The following is a 12,482-nucleotide window of genomic DNA, read 5'->3' on the forward strand; positions in this document are numbered from 1 at the left end:
AGCGATGATGCCGAGCAAGCTGAATTTTGGCTGGACAACACTATCCGGGTACTCGATGAGCTATCTTGTACACCCGATGAATGCCTAAAGTGTGCTATCTCCTTGCTACGTGATTCTGCCTACTATTGGTGGAGTACTCTGACTTCTATTGTGCCCCGAGAGCAAGTAACTTGGGAGTTTTTCCAAACTGAGTTTCGGAAAAAGTATATCAGTCAGAGATTTGTTGATCAAAAACGGAAGGAATTTCTTGAGCTTAAGCAAGGTTCTATGTCAGTTACTGATTACGAGCGAAATTTGTTAGACTTAGTAGATACGCTCGGGAATGTGTTTCGTCCGAGGCTGTCATGTGTAAACGCTTCGAAGATTGGCTGAATGAAGATATAAAAATGTTCGTTGGCATTCTTGAAATACGAGAGTTCGTAGTACTTGTCGAGCGAGCTTGTAAAGCCGAAGAGCTTAGAAAGGAAAAACAAAAAGTTGATGTGGGAACTGGGGAGTTTCGTAAAAGATCCTCGGGAAAGTCTCTTCAACAGGCATCGAAGAAATTTCGAGATGATGTGGGCCGGTCTAAAGGCACTTCGGGCCTTTTTAGACGAGATCGTGATCGACCCCCTGTGGGTACACGAGGCACTTCAGTCGCCAGTGTTGGGAATGAACGTCGAGGCCGAACGGAATGTCGACATTGCGGTAAGTGGCATTTGGGGAGTTGTAGATTCCATGACCGCTCCTGTTACAAGTGCGGATCAGTGGACCACATCATTAAAGATTGCCCGAGGCTATCTGAACAGAATGTAAATCAGAGTGGGAAACCGGGTGCTACCACTGCTCGAGGTAGACCATCTAGAAATATGGGCAATGCTAGTGGTGGTCAGAGAGGATCTAGAGATGCTACGACCAGATCCGAGGCTCGTGCACCTGCTAGAGCATATGCTATACGTGCCCGTGAGGATGCTTCTTCGCCTGATGTTATTACCGGTACATTCACTCTCTTTGATACTAATGTAATTGCTTTGATTGACCCCGGTTCTACTCATTCTTACATATGTGAAACCTTAGCATCCAGTAAGACTTTACCTATTGAGTCTACTGAGTTCGTAATTCGGGTGTCAAATCCCTTGGGTCGTTATGTGCTTGTCGACAAAGTGTGTAAGAAATGTCCCCTGGGAATTCGAGGTTCCTGTTTTCCGGCGGACTTAATGCTTTTGCCGTTTGATGAATTTGATGTTATCCTTGGTTTGGATTGGTTGACCGCGCATGATGCGGTTGTGAATTGCAAGAGCAAGACTATTGATTTGAGGTGCGCAAATAACGAAGTAATCCAAATTGAGTCTGCGGACTTGGAGGGGATGCCAGCTGTAATATCAGCAATGTTGGCACAGAAATATGTAAGAAAAGGGTGCGAAGCATACCTTGCGTATGTACTTGGTGACAAAGAATTAGAAAAGAAACCCGAATCTGTGCCGGTGGTTTGTGAATACCCGGATGTTTTTCCGGAAGAATTACCGGGTTTACCGCCTGTTCGGGAGGTAGAGTTTGGTATTGAGCTTGTACCTGGGACTACGCCGATTTCGATAGCTCCGTATCGTATGGCACCAACCGAGTTAAAGGAGTTGAAAGCTCAGTTGCAAGAACTGACGGATAGAGGTTTCGCTCGACCAAGTTTCTCACCTTGGGGTGCACCAGTATTGTTTGTGAAAAAGAAGGACGGAACCATGAGGTTGTGCATTGACTATCGTCAGCTGAATAAAGTGACGATAAAGAACAAATATCCGTTGCCGCGCATCGATGATTTGTTCGACCAACTGAAGGGAGCCTCAGTGTTCTCAAAAATAGATTTGAGATCGGGCTATTATCAGTTGCGAATTCGAGATTCCGATATTCCTAAAACTGCCTTCAGAACGAGATATGGTCACTACGAATTCTTAGTGATGCCGTTTGGGCTCACTAATGCCCCTGCAGTATTTATGGATTTGATGAATCGGATCTTCAGACCGTATTTGGATCGGTTCGTAGTTGTGTTCATTGATGACATTTTGGTCTATTCAAGAGATGAGACCGAACATGCTGAGCATCTGAGGCTAGTGCTGCAAATTTTGCGGGATAAGCAGTTATATGCTAAGTTCAGTAAGTGTGAGTTCTGGTTAAGAGAGGTTAGCTTCTTGGGTCATGTGGTATCCGCGTTGGGTATTCGAGTTGACCCGAACAAAATTTCAGCCATACTTGACTGGAAACCTCCGAGAAATGTTACTAAAGTTCGGAGCTTTTTGGGGCTCGCCGGTTATTACCGACGATTTGTGAAGGGTTTCTCGATGATAGCCACACCAATGACGAAGCTACTTCAAAAGGATGTTAGGTTCGAGTGGACGGAGAAATGTCAGAAAAGTTTCGACCAACTGAAAACTCATTTGACTGAAGCTCCAATTTTGGTGCAACCCGAATCAGGTAAAGAGTTTGTCATTTATAGTGACGCATCCCTACTTGGGTTGGGTTGCGTATTGATGCAAGAAGGTCGAGTCGTGGCCTATGCGTCGAGACAATTGAAGCCACACGAGAGGAATTATCCGACCCATGATCTCGAACTAGCTGCCATCGTATTTGCTTTAAAAATATGGCGACATTATCTGTTTGGTGAGAAGTGCCATGTATTTTCGGACCACAAAAGTCTCAAATATTTGATGACTCAATGAGACTTGAATCTGCGACAAAGACGTTGGCTTGAGTTGTTGAAAGATTACGAGCTTGTCATTGATTACCACCCGGGAAAGGCTAATGTGGTTGCGGACGCCTTAAGCCGGAAGTCATTGTTTGCTTTACGAGCGATGAACGTGCATTTGTCTGTTCTACCAGACAATGTGTTAGTAGCTGAATTAAAAGCTAAACCATTATTGACTCACCAAATTCGTGAAGCTCAGAAAGTCGATGATGAATTGGTTGCAAAACGGGCTAAGTGTTTTCCGAACGAGGGATCAGAGTTTCATATTGATGATGATGATTGTTTGAGGTTCAGAAATCGTTTGTGTATTCCAAGGAATTCGGAACTCATTTCGATGATTCTGAACGAAGCCCATTGTAGCCGAATGTCAATTCACCCGGGGAGTACGAAAATGTACAACGATTTGAAACGTCAATTTTGGTGGCATGGTATGAAACGGGACATCTCCGACTTTGTTTCGAGATGTTTAATATGTCAACAAGTGAAAGCGGAACATCAAGTGCCTTCAGGATTACTCCAGCCGATCATGATACCCGAGTGGAAATGGGATCGAGTCACAATGGACTTTGTGTCCGGACTGCCCTTGTCAGCAAGTAAGAAGGATGCGATATGGGTTATTGTTGATAGACTGACTAAGTCGGCTCATTTCATCCCCGTACGTACGGATTTTTCATTGGAGAAACTAGCTGAATTGTACGTTTATCAAATTGTGAGATTACACGGGGTACCTGTTTCCATCGTGTCGGATAGAGATCCGAGATTCACCTCACGATTTTGGAAGAAATTGCAAGAAGCTCTGGGTACCAAGCTGCATTTTAGCACTGCTTTTCACCCCCAAACCGATGGTCAATCCAAGCGGATAATTCAGATACTTGAGGATATATTGAGATGTTGCATCCTCGAGTTCAGTAGTTCATGGGAACGGTATTTACCTTTGATTGAATTCGCTTACAACAATAGTTTTCAATCAAGTATTAAGATGGCACCTTACGAGGCTTTGTACGGTCGTAAATGCCGTACACCATTGTTTTGGACCGAGCTCGGTGAAAGTAAAATTTTCGGAGTTGATTTGATTAGAGATGCTGAACAGAAAGTAAAGGTAATCCGTGAAAGTCTGAAGGTAGCCACGGATCGTCAGAAATCGTACGCAGATTTGAAACGAAAAGACATCGAGTATCAGGTGGGAGACAAAGTGTTCCTTAAGGTTTCACCTTGGAAAAAGATACTCAGGTTCGGCCGTAAGGGCAAGTTGAGCCCAAGATTCATTGGGCCGTACGAAATCTCCGAACGAGTTGGTCCGGTTGCGTATAGATTGATTTTGCCCCCGGAGCTTGAAAAGATTCATGACGTCTTTCATGTTTCGATGCTTCGACGCTATCGATCTGATCCATCGCATATAATTAGCCCATCAGAGGTTGAAATTCAAGTCGACATGAGCTATGAAGAAGAACCGATGCGTATCCTAGCTCGTGAAGTGAAGGAGTTGCGAAACAAAAGAGTTCCGCTAGTAAAGGTGTTATGGCTCAAACACGGGATCAAGGAAGCTACTTGGGAGACCGAGAGCTCGATGAAAGAACGATACCCAAACCTATTTACCGGTAAGATTTTCGAGGACGAAAATTTCTTAAGTGGGGGAGAGTTGTGACAGCCCAAAACTGACCCTAGTCGGGAAGTGGTTTCGGGACTGCTAAACCGAGTCACCAAAATGTTTGAATGTGATATTATTGTCTAAAATATGTGATTATGAATGTGTGGAAAATTTCAAGCTTCGATTTAGTCAATTGCATGTGAATTTAGTCCATAGGACTTATGTGAGAAAGTTGTAAAAAAATGTGATAGGGTAATTTACAAGGACCAATTTAAGCAAGGAGTGAAAATATTGACTTTGCATGTCAAATACCCCCTTTTTTTATACATAGTGGCCGGCCATGATGGAGCTTATATTAGACTATGTGGTAAATTTCCATGAAGTGGACATTAGTTTAAGTAAAAGAAAAGAAATGATAAAAGAAATATTAAGGATTCTAAAAGAAAAAAAAAAAGAAGAAGGAGAGAGGTTATCACCTTGTTCATCCTGGCCGGTTGTAGAGAGGAAGAGAGGAGGATAGCATTCGGTCATTTGAAACCTAAGGAAGCTCAAGAGCAAAGGGGAACTAGATCCGATAAAGGGAAGGAAAAAGTAATTGAATAGCCATTGAAGTCGTTCGACGACATTTGAGGTAAGTCTTCGAGTAATGACCCTACTTGAATTATATTGAAATGAATAGTCATACTATGACGGATAGTCGAATGTGCTTAGAGATTATGTTATAAAGCCAATTGAAATCATGCTCTTTGTGTGTGGCTACTGAGCCGAAATTTGAAAGGTTTAATAAATGTTTTGTGTTTGAGCCTTAGTAACGAAGAAATGATATGGATGTGTTATGATTATTGATATATGTGTGCATGAGCATTGGAATATATCCGGGCTAAGACCCGAAGGCAATTATGCGAGTTGATATATCCGGGCTAAGACCCGAAGGCAATTATGCGAGTTGATATACCCGGGCTAAGACCCGAAGGCAATTATGCGAGTTGATATATCCGGGCTAAGACCCGAAGGCAATTATGCGAGTTGATATATCCGGGCTATGACCCGAAGGCAATTATGCGAGATGATATATCCGGGCTAAGACCCGAAGGCAATTATGCAAGTTGATATGTCCGGGTTAAGACCCGAAGGCAAATGTGTTTGCGGCTATATTCGGTTAAATACCGAAGAAACTTGGGTTTGAATGTGAGCGTTTTGTGCTGTAACTAATTCAATAAATATGCTCGACCAACCCGAACGATAAGGTATGTTTGCATGTGCATTGGAAAAGTCGATTCGTTTTAAATAGTATTCGTGCGATCGGCTAACGAACTTTCGGCTTTTAGAAAGGTTGATACCTTGTGTATATATGTTGATGAAGTGTGAAGTAAGTATGATTATGAGAATGTGTGTTAATAAAGTGACTTAGTTAGCTATGTGAATGTAATACTGTAGTCAAAGCCGATTTCATTACTTGAGACTTACTAAGCTTAAAATGCTTACCCTGTTGCTTTGGCTCTCTGTTTTATAGATTTTGTTTGTTAGCTATCGGATTCGGGATCAGCGAAGTCGAAGTCATCTACACTATCAAAGCTCTTTTGGTACTCTTTTAGTTGAACTCTGGATATGGCATGTATAGGACTACCCCCTGTTGTTTAAGTTCTTTTTGTGATGTATGTGTGTAAAGCCATGCGAAAATGGCTCGTAGAAGTGGAGTATGGCATTAGACCATTTGTGTTTATGTATGTATATATGGTTTCACGATGTGACTATGGTTTGAAATGGAAGCGTTGGGCTAATGATCAGCCATTGGAATGGCTAAATATGATCACATGTGGACCTATGTATGGCAAAACCCTAGTTGGTCCATGGTAACCACAAAATAGGTAAAGTTTACCTTGAAAACAGATGCTGACAGCAACAGTGGTGTAGATTTGAAAAATCACAAAAATTCGTAGGAGTGGAATTAAATAGTGAATAAATTATGTAATCGAACCTTGATGAACCTACTTTCATATGGAAGTAACGAAACAATCATATGAACAGTACAGTAAGAGATATTCGGGTTCTTGTGGAACGGGGCCAGAACAGTTTCTGGATTCCCTGTTCCGCCTTTGGAAATTCACTATAAATGGACCAGAGATAATTAGGGGTCATACCATATATGCATGGATTCCTCTCTGAGTCTAGTTTCCATAGAAACAAACGGCATCAGTATTGAAGCTCTGTGCAGAGAGATATCCAAGTCGTAATGGGAAGAGGTCAGTGTAGTCGACCCCTGTAACATGGGAGACTTTGACTAATAAACTGTACTAATTGGCCCGACCAAAAATTCTAGAAAAAGATACATAGGTGGGGACATGAGTCTAGTTTCAGGGAAAAATCACAAAACTGATTTTCGAGTTGTGAAACTCAAGATACGATTTTTGAAGCGACTAGTACTCAGACTGGGCAGTGTCTGGAAAAATTTTTAAAAGTCTGTCAACACCTCGTATTCGACTCCGGTGACGGACTCGGGTTCGGGGTGTTACATTTTGTGTATTTTCACATGGGCATGTCCCCTAGTCACACAGGCGTGTGAGATTTCCACACGGCTGTGTCTACTCTGCACTTAATTTTAACACTTTTGGACAGTGAGTTACATGGGCGTGTGTCCTCTCCACACAGGCGTGTGTGGCCTTCACATGGGTGTGTAAACCCCCACACGTTCGGGGTACACGACCGTGTGGCCTTACGTTGCGAATTTTTGTACTGTGTCTATTTTTTATCTGATTATGATTCTGTGTGTTCCGACCCTTGGTTAGGTTATTGTAAGGGTGGCCGGGACTTTAATTTGACCTAGACTTGTGCGTTATTCACAATCATAACTCTAATTAAGCGATTTGATTGAGTGTTAATTGATGTTATGTTACATCTGATTCTGATTTTGGGCATTTGAATGTGTGCATTTCTGATTCCGTATTTTGTTTCTGTATGTCTGTCTTCGAATGATGTGCATTTTTCATTTACATTAATTTTTTTAGGTTTGGTTGCAAAGAGAAAGGAGTCAGATCTGTTTTGGCAGTTTCAATTGCAATACCTCTGTATAACGTTTTACCACACAGTATGACATATATGTCAGCTGTTCTACATTGTAACATTTGAGTGGCTTAGTCCACATACGTAGTGTGTAGGGTTGGATGGGCCTTTCGAGGTCCTATGTGGTGTGCATGGTTGGATGGGCTTAGATAGCTCATATGTGGTGTACATGGTGGTCGATGAGGTGTTTGGTTGGTTGGGTGAGTTTTTGTTACTTGTTGCATTCATTCCACATTCTATCTTTCTGACTGATTGCGAGACTAACTGTTTATAGATCAAGGTGTTTCAGTACTGATACGTCTGATTTGTTTTTGAAAACTATTCATATATCGGATTGCCATGGAGATATTTTTATTGTGACACTTTGATGCTCGTTTTTCTATAGTTTTCGAACTCACACTGAGCTCGTGTAGCTCACCCTTTAGTTTATCCTTTTGCAGGTACCCTCTTTTTCTATAGCTGGACTTGGCATGTCGAAGGTCTCAGAGTGATTTATTTTAAGTCGGACTAATAAAATGACTTTTCAGATTTTTAAATTTATGAATTGTTTTAGACTGTAAACATCTATAAAGACTGTGGTACAATCTAATTTTGGATTTTCGTAAGTAGTATTTTTTTTTAATTTTAGAAACTTTGGAACTTTATTTTCGAACATTTTCAACGTGACTTGAATTCTCTATTTTGAATCCTAAAAGGGCTAAATAGTTTAGTTCGATTTTAATAACTATGTTTGTATAAGATTTTAACAACTCATTTGTAAAATTGTTTCAGATCACTTCGGTGATCAATGTAACCTCCAAGATTCGGTCTAAACTTCTAGGTCGAGTTTTAGGACATTACATTTAGTGGTATCAGAGCTAGGTTTGCAAAAAATTGGCCTGTGTTTTTACGTATCTGTGTGCTCATGTGTTCGTTTTAAAACAAAAGTTTTGATAAATTGTACCACAGTATTTTGAAATGATGTGTGTTTCACTAATTTTGCGGAGATAAAATGTCTAAGACTCCGATGGTGGTTCAGGGTTGAAATTCAAAACTATAAGATTAGAAATGTAGATTTTCATATTTATTTTTTGTTCGTTTTCTGAAAATGTAGATACTCTAAGTTAGTCACAAGATCGATATAGATTCTGATTGTAAGCAAGATCGTGAGGGTCAATCTAGTGAGACTTTCAAAGAATCGTTTACTTTTCTGAGACTTGTCTTTGTTCAGGAGTCAAAAGTCAATGTAGTTCCGCAAGCTTCGGGTAGCAATAACCCAGAGATTGGTACCAAGGCGTTGACTCAGGTGGTGAGGGAGGTGTTAGAAAAAGTCTTCGAAGCTAGTTTAGAGAGGAATAGAGAGTTAGTTCAATGTAGGTGTGTAGATTGTGGGAAGCAAAGGGATTGTAGTCCTTTGAGGTTGGAGCCTCGGTCTGCAAAGCGTATAGGAACATAGTTGGGTATTTGTAAAGGTTGTGCGGATGGTTCTGGTAATGGGGCGAGCGTATCGCTTTGTAGGCACTATAAGAAATGCCATTCGGGCAACTGTTGGAAAAAGATAGGAGCGTGTCTCAAATGTGGGTCCACAAAGCATCGAATTAGGGAGTGTTCGCGATGACATAGAGACGTGTATGGTTGTAGGTTGTTGTGATTTTGTGTGTTATTTATTTAAATGACATTGATGTTTATTCATTGGATAACATTTGTGTGTGTGATGGATAAATGTGTATCTACTTTAGTGGTTAAATGTTTGGGTATGTGTGCTAGTTTTTAAGGTTAAAGTATAGTATGGTAGTGTTCGGGTTTAGAGTGCACAGCGAGAGCGTAGTGGTAGAGTTTGTGTTAGAAAACTGTTTTGTTAGTGGGAAATTTTAGGGACGAAATTTTTTTAAGTAGGGGTGAGTTGTAACACCCTGAAATTTGGGGTTAGAAGTTTTGAGATTTGTAGGTGGGGTCAGTGGCTAGATCGAACAATTGGGTTTGTTGCTGTGTTTTAGACAGAATAGGCCTGGTAGTCTAGTGGTTTGTTGTGTGTTAGTGTACCTTTGATACCCGGGTTCAAGTTCTCAAGTGTGTTTTGAGAAACTATTTTTGATTTAGTTTGTTTTCTTTTAAAAGTCTAAATATTTTATTTATTCATTTATTTTTATTTATTTTTAGTTTTTTTTTAAAGAGGCAAAATCTTTTCTTACTTTCTCTTCTCCCTCTCTCACACGTTCTTCTCTTCTCTCTTCACGTTTTCTTCTTTTTCTCTTAATCTTTGATTTTCTTCTGTTGCTTCATTTTGGTGGTTTGTTTTCTTCTCGATTGGAGTTTATCTCCATTTCTTTTGTTGTATTTTACAATTTCATCGACATGAGTTTCCAGAATTGGTGGGTTTGAGCCATCGATCATTTTTGGGTGTTTAAATCTCGAATTCAGGTGTGGGTTTCACAACTTTTTAAATTTAATCATGAATTATTGAATCAATTTTTTTGAAGTTTGATAATTTCTAATGCTCCGGTGATTGCGTAATCGTAATGTTGTATCGCTGTTAAATTGCGTAAAATTTGACTAGTTAGGGTGTGTTTCTACACTATTAGAGGTTAAGGATCTTTTGATGTTGAAATTCATGTTTTCCAGGCTATTTTAAAGTGGTTTTGTGACCTCATAGGTGGCCACACGTGCGTGTGCAATTGAAAATTAGGGTTTTTGGGCAAATTTTGGTGCTGCATTGCCTTCTGGATGATTTGGGGATTTTTTCGATTTTTACATGAGCGTGTCCCCTAATCACATGGGCCTGTGTGATTTCTACATGGCCGTGTCTACTCTACACTTAATTTTATCACTTTTGGATAGTGAGTTACACAGGTTGCTCATATGAGCATGTGTACTGTAACACCCCACACCCGGACTAGATGTTATAGTCGAATCTGGCGTGTCACATCAAAGCCTCTTTCAAAAATTGAGTTGTTGTTAAAAGTTTATTTCAAATCGCAGAAGCTACTAAAGTTTGAAATATAAAAACGTCTGTTTTAAGTGTTTTTGAAAATAGTTAATAATTTTGAAAATTCGTGTTTAGCAGTTTTAAATAAGGAAATCAAAGGCCAATTAAAAATTTAATCCCTCAAAGGCCTTGTTACAAAATTAAAACCTCAAAATATAAAATTCAAATAAAATGTCTATAGCAGAGTAATCAGCAGTCGTGTGGCCACCTTCGAGTCTCTCATGGCTCCAAATCGCCCAAGGCTGGGGATTAGCTGTACAATTAGACAGAAGGGTGAGTTTGCAAGAACTCAGTGTGTAATTCTTTTTAATAAAAACAATCAGATATACAATATGAATAAACAATCTTGGCCTAAGCCCATCATAGACACAGTATCAGGTGAGCCTAAGCCCATTACAGAATCAATATCTGATGCAGTTATGCAGACAGATATCCAACCCAGTCCAACCAATACACCACCCGTACCAACGAACACACCATGTGGGGATAAAATTGACCCACCCAGCCAACACACCAAGCTTAGCACCGGTTGCGACACTAAGTCAACAGAATGGCTCAACGCCGTAGACAGAATGGCTAAAGGCCATAAATATCGCATCAATGCTGCCAGTTATTAGAACGGCTATGAGCCATAAGTATCGCAAAAAGGCTGAAAGCCTTGTACAGAACGGCTACGAGCCGTACACTTCCTCCATCAATATTAACCCAACCCCATGTAGGATGACATGTCATAACATCATACGTGAATGCAGAATGTCATGCTCAATCATAATCATATAAATATCATATAGGAAATCAGTCTAGTATAAAGAGTATAACAGTCATTTCACCCTACAGGGGTATTACAGTCATTTCACCCTACAGGGGTATTACAGTCATTTTCGTCAGAATGGGTCTAGACTCACTTACCGACCCATCAAAAGGTCCACAGTCGTCTCGAGCGACTTGTGTAACCTCAACATGCATAAAGTGTATATGGGCCCAAGACCCATTATGCGGCCCAAGTGGGCCCATACGCCCGTATGGCCCATTTGGCCCAGAGTTAACCACAACCAAGCGAACTACACAGCCTAATCTAGTGATAGTACCCATGTAGGCCCCCTTCCGACCCATTACGGCCTAAGCCCATGAGATCGCTCATGGACCTTTGCAAACACATGCACACGTTTCGTGGCCTCGATTCTTTACACGAGCGTTCGCACGCTTATGTGCCCTTAAAGCCCAATCTTTCGACTTTTTGACTTTCTGAATTTTTTCGTTCTACAGTTTAAACGGTGTTAGTACCCACACACACCTGTTTACGCAACCGCTCCAAGTTCCTCAAACACCCAACCTACAATCATTCCCACATACCATCAGTCCTTCAACTATTAGTGTTCATGAACACTAAATCTCCAAATTAACACTCCTACTTACCTTGACCGAATGAGGGCGACTTAATCCTCCAAAATTGCTGACTAGAAATGATCACACACTCTTGTCGATTATCTGTATTATGAACACAGATCATTAATAATCAGGATTAATCATCTATGTGGCCTAACCCACAAAAATTAATCTTACAGAGACATAGGGAATATTTGGCTACTACCCCAAATAAAGTAACATCTCACATTAATTGAACGATGAGAGAAAGAGTTGATTGCCTCCAAAACGCTTGCACCCCTTTACCCTACTGAAATACCTAGAACCCAAATCACATAGTGGAGATGGAGTGAATAACGCAATCAGAGAATATAGGGAGAATAAACTTCAGCTTTCAAAAAAAGATAAAAAGAATATATTGAAAAGCATATATCAGAACAATAGAGAAACATAATCATAACCACCGATTGTCAGAAATTCTTGCAAAACCGAAATTCCAACACTAATAGCAGAGTACAGAATGATCGGTAAAGAATTGGGGAGGGGAGAAAGACCATGAGTAATCGATCTAAAAAGAAGAAATGAGAGAAGTGAAGAATAGAAAATGGAGCAATCGGCTAAGGAGAAAATCGAAAGAAATCAAAGTAAGGGTTTATCACTATTCAGCCAAAGAAAAACATAGAAGGGAGAATTAGGAGAAAGGTGCTTCGGCAAAGATTGGAGCACAGGAAAGAAGAGAAAAACTTAGGAAAAGCAACACAAAATTTTGGCACTCTACCAACAGGGGTTTT

This window comes from Gossypium hirsutum, chromosome A05 (assembly GCF_007990345.1).
Source record: "Gossypium hirsutum isolate 1008001.06 chromosome A05, Gossypium_hirsutum_v2.1, whole genome shotgun sequence".
Taxonomy (NCBI): Eukaryota; Viridiplantae; Streptophyta; class Magnoliopsida; order Malvales; family Malvaceae; genus Gossypium; species Gossypium hirsutum.